At 38.9% G+C, this 9,220-nt stretch overlaps 1 pseudogene; it reads left to right on the forward strand.

Annotated features, from left to right (window-relative positions):
* Positions 1-8,617: 8,617 nt before the first annotated feature.
* Positions 8,618-8,736, forward strand: LOC145417905 (5S ribosomal RNA; annotated as a pseudogene).
* Positions 8,737-9,220: the final 484 nt, after the last annotated feature.

Raw genomic sequence — 9,220 nt, forward strand, 5'->3', positions numbered from 1 at the left:
AGATTCAGTGGATATAAACAAATCTATAATAATCACTGGTATAGAAGAGGAAGAAGTAAAAAACAAGATCACAAGAGACACAAAGGAGATGGCAAATGTAATGAGCTTACTGAAAGAAGTATCAGAGGAAATCTGTAGTAAAGACATAGAGGAATACAAAAGGTTAGAGAAATATGAGAAAAGCAAGACAAGACCTCTAAAGGTGACTTTCCAGAGTGTAAACACGGTGGAAGAGATACTAAAAAATGCAAAGAATCTTATGGAAAAAGAGGAGTTCAAAAATGTATGGATAAAAAGATGCCTAACACAAGAGGAACTGGAATTACTGAAAGAGAAAAGGGAGGAAGCAAAAACAAAAAATGAGGGAAGATCAGAAGAGGAGAACAAGAAATTTTTTTACAAAGTAATAGGATTGCAGGTACGAAAGTGGTACACGAACAGGATGGAATAAAAAGGAGGAAGGTAGTAGAACCATGTCATGACAAGTATATAAACAAGATGATAAAGTTGATGTACTCATATGTGGATGGAATGAGATCTAAATTACTAGAGATAAATGATTATGTCAGAGAAAATGAACCACAAATAATATGCCTAACTGAAACAAAATTAACACCAAGGATATCCAATGACATACTAAACTTAGAGGAATACAATATATGGAGAAGAGACAGAAATTGAAAAAAAGGAGGAGGAATTATAATATTAACTAAGAAAAGTCTAAAAGTCAATGAAATAAAACTAGATATACCATCACAAGTAGAACTGATTGCAGTAGAGATCAACACATCTGAAGGTAAAGTAATTGTAGCCAATTTGTACATGCCACCCAGATCAAACACATGGGAAAGAGATTAATATGAGGACCTGGCAGAGAGTACAATTCAGAGTTTAAGATCATTACTACATAAAATGGAAGAGAAATCAGAAAGAATTATACTAACTGGGGATTTCAATACAAATATAAATTGGAATACTCTAGATATAATTAACCAAGAATGCTGTTGGGACCAAAAGCTCCTGGATCTCGTACAAGAGTTCTTCCTAACGCAACATGTGAGGGAAACCACCAGAAAAAGAGGACTTGATATACCTTCAGTGCTAGATCTAATATTTACTAGGCAAGAAAATGATATTGACAGTTTAATATATCACCCTCCACTCGGCAAAAGCGATCATGCAGTACTAAATTATAACTTCAGGATAGCATATGACATAGTAAACAGCGATGGCAGTTACAAAAAGAGCTTAAACTATAAAAAGGGAAATTATCAAGACCTAAAGAAGTATTTCTTAGAAGTTGATTGGGAAAATGAGCTTAGAGGACAAGATTTAAATGCTGTATATAAAAAATTCTGTGAATTTTATGAAATAGGAGTCCAGAAGTACATCCCACAGCAAAAAGAAGCAGATAAGAAAATACAGAAATAGTTCAATACAGAATGTAAAAAATCAAAAGATAGAAGAGATTTATTGTGGAATAGATAATAGTGAAAGGGCGTATAATAATTACAAACAGGCAAGAAACGATTATACAAGAATAAGGAGGGAAGCCCAAAAACAGTTTGAGGAGGATATAATAAATAAAAGCAGTGAACAACCAAAGCTGTTTTACAGCTATATCAGAAGCAAAACCAAAGTAAAAGATATAATACAATCAATTACAGACGAGGGAATCACTTATACACAAGAGAAAGATATTTGTGAAGCACTAAATAAGAATTTCCAATTAGTTTTTACAGAAGAAAAAATTTTTGAGAGGGACTATGTGGAACATGCATGTCCACACATACTACCAGATATACAAATAGCAGAAAAAGTAATACAGGAGTTAAGTAGATTAGACAGAGGAAAAGCAAGTGGTCCTGATGAAATTTCATGTTGGGTACTACCAGAATGTGCAAAGGAGTTAAGTAAACCATTATTTTTAATTTTCAAGAAATCCTTGAGTCAAGGTAAACTACCTGATATTTGGAAAAAAGCAAATATTGTCCCCTTATTCAAGAAAGGAAATAGACAAAATCCACTCAACTACCGACTAGTATCACTGACCAGTGTTGTAAGCAAGGTATTAGAAAAGCTTATAAGAAAAGCTTGGGTAAATCATCTAGAAGAACACAGTATGATAACAGAAAGACAGTTTGGTTTCAGAAAAGGAAAATCATGTGTTACTAATCTGTTGAGCTACTATGACAGAGTAACAAACACAATACAGGAAAGGGAAGGATGGGTGGACAGTATCTATTTAGATTTCAAGAAAGCTTTTGACACAGTACCACACCAAAGACTTATATGGAAACTGTACCATCAAGGAGGAATTCGAGGCAAACTGTTTTGTTGGATGCAAGACTTTCTCATAAAAAGAGAAATGAGAACAATACTAAGAGGAAACTACTCATCATGGAAAGAAGTGACTAGTGGAGTACCACAGGGTTCAGTGCTGGCACCAATCATGTTTTTAGTGTACATAAATGATATAAACAGTAACACTGGAAATGAGAGCTATCTGAATATGTTTGCAGATGATGCAAAAATACTAAGGAGAATTATTAACACAGACTCTTGTAAAGAGCTACAAGAAGAATTAAATTTCATGAATGGAGTAGTACATGGCAAATGGAATTCAATGTGGACAAGTGTCATGTAATCAAGTTTGGTAAAAGTGGAAAAAGACCTGATTGGGATTATAAGTTAGGAAATAAAACTGTATACACATCAGAAAGAGAGAAAGACCTAGGTGTGATTATCAATAACAGACTATCTCCGGCTGACCACATCAGCGAGAAGGTACGGAACATGTATACACTGCTTGCAAATATGAAAATAGCATTCACATACATAAATGAAGACATGCTAAGAAGGATAATAACATCATTCATTAGACCAGCCCTGGAATATGCATCAGTAGTCTGGTGTCCTCATCTCAAAAAGCACATAGACAAGATTGAAAAAGTTCAAAGGGCCGCTACAAGATGGATACCAAGCTTAAGGGACCTAAGCTACGAAGAAAGACTAAATAAACTGAATCTACCAACACTACAGGAGAGAAGGAAAAGAGGTGACATGATAATGCTATATAAGTGCATATCAGGGAAGGAGAAAATAGACATAAATGATTACTTAACATATGGAGAAGCTTCAGCAAGAGGACACTACAAAAAACTGCATAAGAAGAGAGGTGATAAAGACGTAAGGAAATTCAGTTTCCCAAACAGAGCAATTGATCAATGGAATGCACTACCGAATGAAATAGTGTGTTCCAAAACAATTCACAAATTTAAGGATATGTACGATAAATATGGTTTAAGACACGGGACAGTACGAGCTTGACTCATTCCTGTAAAGATACAATTAGGTAAGAACAATTAGGTAAGGTAAGCACACACACACACACACACACACACACACACACACAACTGTCCGTATTCCACTGACCTTAAGCTAAAACGGGTCATAATAATAACTAGCAGGGATATCCGGTGCTGCCCAAGTAAAACCCTATGATCATGCATAGAGGCATTATCTGGGACACCGGATAGCCACTTCCTCTGTGGGAGTGCAGTCCCATTTCACCTACTGAACTTATGTTCCTCCTTGGGCCCATTTCCCTAGGTATATATTTCCGATGGACCTGTTCTTACCATGAACCTATTTTCCCCCGACCTACCTACCCTCTAACCCTCCCTCCCCACCCCACCCCACCAATCCTTCCGCCTATCCATCTCAATTTTGCTAAAAATGTTACGGTTATGAAAAAAAAAAAAAAAAGACAATTGGCAACCATACTTCCATCATATTGACTTGATTATTACCCGTCCTCGCCCCGGAGGGACTCGGGGACCGATGTTTTCACTCGGTTTGTCTGTTTGTCTGTCTGTCTGTGTTAACAACTTTACGCCAAAATTACTGGTACAATTTTGTCTAAAATTACAGGGATGATGGGCTATGACCTTCTGATCACCTGATTATATTGTGGGCCAAATTGGGCCAAGACCCAGGCTGTAGGCCCCTCAAAAATGTAAAAAAAAAAATCGTTTTTTCGCCATAACGCTTTTCAAAATCGCCATATCGACACGGAACCAAAACCTAAATGTGCATAATTAAAATCTGATCCTATAACATGCCTCATTACATCAGGGAGGTCACGACCCAGTTAGCGATAAGGGGGTCAATGTCAGGTGGGTACGGCCTAAAATTTCATATGGGCATAAAGTCGTAAATTTTCACCTGATTTACTCCAAATTTGATATGGGACATCTTTGACTACATATCTTGCTGTATTTATACGTTAGCACTAAAATGACTGCAGGGGACGGGTTTGCTGTGCCTTGGCACTGCTTCTTGTTTCTACGTAGTTCTGTTGTAATCTTGGACATAAGAGGCCCCACTTCAGCACCTGTAGTTTACACATTTAAAGCTGACGTAAAATGTTAGATCTGTGCAGATTTCTACATGTACCCCTCGATTTCCACAAACAGACACTCAAAGACAATATATATATATATATATATATATATATATATATATATATATATATATATATATATATATATATATATATATATATATATATTTTATATCTGTATCTATCTATCTATCTATCTATCTATCTATCTATCTATATATGTGGTAGGTGGGGGCGCTCACCATCCACTCACTCGATGTAGTGCTGCTATCGGGTGTCTGCCCTTTCCTCTCCTCCATCCTTCTTTCCTTCCATCCTCTTCTGTTCTTTCCTTCATTCTTTCCTTGTCCTTCTGCTTACGGGTAACTTTACACTCCCTCTTCTGTCTTTCTTTCCTTCATTCTTTCCTTTTCCTTCTGCTTGTGGGTGACTCTACACTGAGTGACAAGCCAAATGGTTTCCTGTACACCAGGAAACCATTTACTACGCTGGGTGGTAACCATATAGCCAAATTTTGGCACCTGGTGGTTTAGTGGGTAATTATTGCGCTCCAGTCGGATTGAACCGGTGAAGGTTTATATCCAAGGAGTGGTTGGGGTTGATTGCTCATGTAATGTCACTCAGGGATGAGTGAGGCTGGTCACTCTCATCTTAAATGTCGAGATCAACTGCCTAGCCCCGGGCTCCTACGCTTCTCATGGGGCAATGTAGGATTGGATGATGGAGAGATATATATATATATATATATATATATATATATATATAAATATATATATATATATATATATATCATCATTAGCCATTTAAAGTCCACTGCTGAACAAAGGCCACCCCCAACCTTCTCCACGAAGTCCTTGACTGAGCCAATATTTGCCACGTTTTCCCAGCAAATTTCTCTATCTCTCCACCTCCTGTCCGGCCTTATTCTGCTACGCTTACATTCTCTTGGTGTCCAGTCAGTCAACCTCTTGCTCCATCGGTTATCCCTTATTCTTGCTACGTGACCTGCCCACCTCCATTTCTGATTTTTATAACTTCTTTAATATTTTTGACTTTAGTCTGCTCTCTCACGCAAGTTGATCTTTTCCTGTCTCTTAAGTTATGCCCAACATTGACCTTTCCATTCCTCTCTGAGAACGGATTGATTTATTTTCCATCGATTTTGTCAGTTTCCAAGTCTCACAACCATACGTCATAGCTGGAATTATACATTCGTTATATACTTTTCGTTGCATACAAACTGACAAGCTACATTTGATAATGTCAGTGTGTTTACCGAAAGCTTTCCATCCAATTGTAAAGCTGTTATTTATTTCGCTATCATTATCTTTCGCTAATTTTAGTATTGTCCCAAGTAATAATATATATATATATATATATATATATATATATATATATATATATATATATATATATATATATATATATATATATTGCCAGACGCCTTAATCCCTTATACGGGATGGCCACAAACAAATCGCTTCCACGTCACCCTGTCCCCCGCCATTTCAATGCCCTGCTCCCAACTCACACACCCCTCTCTCATATACCTCTACACTCCATCCCTCCATCTCAACCTTGGCCTTCCTCTCTCCTCCTCCACCTCACTCACGTACACTCTCCTCGTCAGTCTCTCACTCTCCATCCTCTCCACATGGCCAAACCACCTCAGTGTGTTTCTCCTAAAGCTTCCTAACACATCCACATCCACACCACAACGCTCCTTCACATCTTAATTTGTCAGTCAGTCTCTCCATGTGGCTCCACAGGCTCCTCTCAAATAACTCATTTCCTCCCTCCAACAAGATCCAAGCTTCACTTCCATACGTCAGAGGTGGTATCACAATACTGTCATGTAATAACTTTTTCACTTCCATGCTCACTTCCCTGTTTCTTATCATTGACTTCAAGGAACCAGCATCCTTTCTTCCTTGTTGTACCCTTTCAAGCACTTCACCCTCCAGACTTCCATCCTACTGATCACACTACCCAAGTACTTAAACGTACTCACATTTTCCATTTCCTCATCATCCAATCACACTGTACATTTACTGGCTTCACCTCTCTCGAAGACCATAACTTTAAGCTTCCCTACATTCACCTTTAAATTCCGTTTCTTACACACTCTCCCAAACTCATCCACCCAGCCTTGCAGCTCCCCTTCGTCTTCACTTAACAACACAGTGTCATCTACAAACAACAGTTCGGGGAGTTTCCAAACATTGCCCTCTCTCACCAGGGCCACTCCAACATCCATCGCCCCACCACGTACCCCCACCACAACCCCATCCACACAAAGACCGAACAACCATGGAGACACGACACATCCCTGCCCCAACCCAACGCCCAAACAGAAAAACTCACTCAGCTCACCATCCACACCCACTGCAGTCCCAGCACCCCTCCCCCCCACAGCACTCGACAACTTCCCATCCACTCCACACACACCCAACACTTTCCGCAATCCCGGTCCATCCACCCTGTCACACGCCTTCCCCAAATCCATGAAGGCCACACACAACCCCCCTTCCCTCCCCAGACACCCCTCCACCAAAGATCCATGAACGAACACCCGATCCACGCAGCCTTCCCCCCTCCCAAAGCCTCCCTGCTCTTTTGCAACCAACTCCCCTGCAATCCCCCCCAACTCCGCCAACAAGCATCGCACCGTTCACCCCTCCGACCACACACACAAACACACACACACAGGACTGTCTCATACAGGACTGGTGTATTGGTATTACCGGGGGTATTTTTACGACATGTCGGCGGGTCTTCTGGTATATCAGTAAAGTTTCTCTCTCTCTCTCATATATATATATTTATATAGGAACAGTATATATATATGTATATATATATATATATATATATATATATATATATATATATATATATATAACCCGACTGGGTCCAGGCGTACTAGTATCCGACACTGTTTCAACCACAGCACCCCTTGTGTCCTCCAACATGGTCAGAGGCTGGTGAACGCTTCCCAAAGTTTTCACAACCCCGCCGGGAGGCGAACCCTCACCCACTAGCGTGTGAAACACACACTCTACCACAGTACCATATATATATATATATATATATATATATATATATCCACTGGATCCCAGAGCTTCTGGGCGAGGCATTGCACTGGGAGGGTACTAAGCGTACCGCCCTTCGCCTATTGGCTCAAAGTCGCGAAGCTCATAGATCCCTACCCGGTGGTTCCGTACTTTATTAAGATTTGAATATTCCCAGTTCTGTCCAATACTCTGGACACAGGGTTCCAATGGGATATATATATATATATATATATATATATATATATATATATATATATATATATATATATATATTATATATATATATATATATATATATATATATATATATATATGTTTATATATATCTCTCTATCTATCAATCTATCTATCTATATACATACAACAGTTTAAAGATTTGAATATCATAAAAGCAGACTTTCCTGCTCTACCAGAAGACCCGCCGATGTCATAAAAGTACCCCCGCTAATACCAATACACCAGTCCTGTATGAGACAGCCCTAGCATGTATTCAATATGGACGGTGGGTGTTAGCGCCGAAGTGGTGACATGTAGAGAGGTGTATGGTATGTCGGAGGACTACTGGGCCTTGAGAGCAGGCTGTGAAGCCTATGCCCAGAGTCGGACACATAATATATATATATATATATATATATATATATATATATATATATGTATCATCATTATCAGCAGCAGCAGCAGCAGCAGCCATTTGAGTATCCACTGCAGGATCGGCCTATCCCGACCGAAGTCGGGACGATACAGCCAATGTATCTCTACGAAGTGGCTTAGGCTGTCTGGTAGAGACTGTATGTAGGGTGAGAAGTGCTTGTAAGGGTAATTGTAGTGTTGGAGTGGCTTTGGATGTGTGTGTAGTCTGTGAACCAAGTGTAATCGGCCCGCGCAAGCTGAGTGGGTGCAAGCATACTTTATAGTAAGCGACACTGGTTCAACCACAACACCCCTTGTGTCCGCCAATGAAATACGTGGCTGGGTGAACACTCCCATATTTTTTTACTCTGGCGGGGTGCGAACCCTGGTTCACCTGTATACGAAACGGACGCTCTACCACTTTATATAAATATATATATATATATATATATATATATATATATATAATATATCTATCTATCTATATATATATATATATTTATATATATATATATATATATATACCACGTTGAGTACACCGCTTCCCGTCCGATCAGCGAAGTTAAGCAACGTTGGGTCTGGTTAATACTTGGATGGGTGACTGCCTGGGAACACCAGATGCTGTTGGCATCCCTACGTGTCAAGTGGGGTTGGTGGAGGATTAGTGCCCCTCCCTGTAAAACAATTAACTCTAAGCCCTTGGCCACCCCATTTGGGATACATGGCGTCTGGCAATGAATGAATATATATATATATATATATATATATATGTGGGTCTATATATATACATGTATATTTATCTATCTATCTATCTATCTATCTATATATATATATGGGTCTATATATATATACATGTATATTTATCTATCTGTCTATCTACCTATCTATCTATCTATATATCTATCTATCTATATATATATATATATATATATATATATATATATATATATATATATATCAGTTATCATCAGCCGTTGCCGTTGAGGTCCACTGCAGGACCGGCCTAACCCTACAGAAGCAGGGACGATACAGCAAATGTATCTCTACTCAGTCGCTTAGGCTGTCTGGTAGTCACTGTATGTAGGGTGAGACGTGCTTGTGAGTGTAACTGTAC

This window comes from Coenobita brevimanus, chromosome 111 (assembly GCF_032717465.1).
Source record: "Coenobita brevimanus isolate Jiangsu-jjx chromosome 111, ASM3271746v2, whole genome shotgun sequence".
NCBI classification, from domain to species: Eukaryota; Metazoa; Arthropoda; class Malacostraca; order Decapoda; family Coenobitidae; genus Coenobita; species Coenobita brevimanus.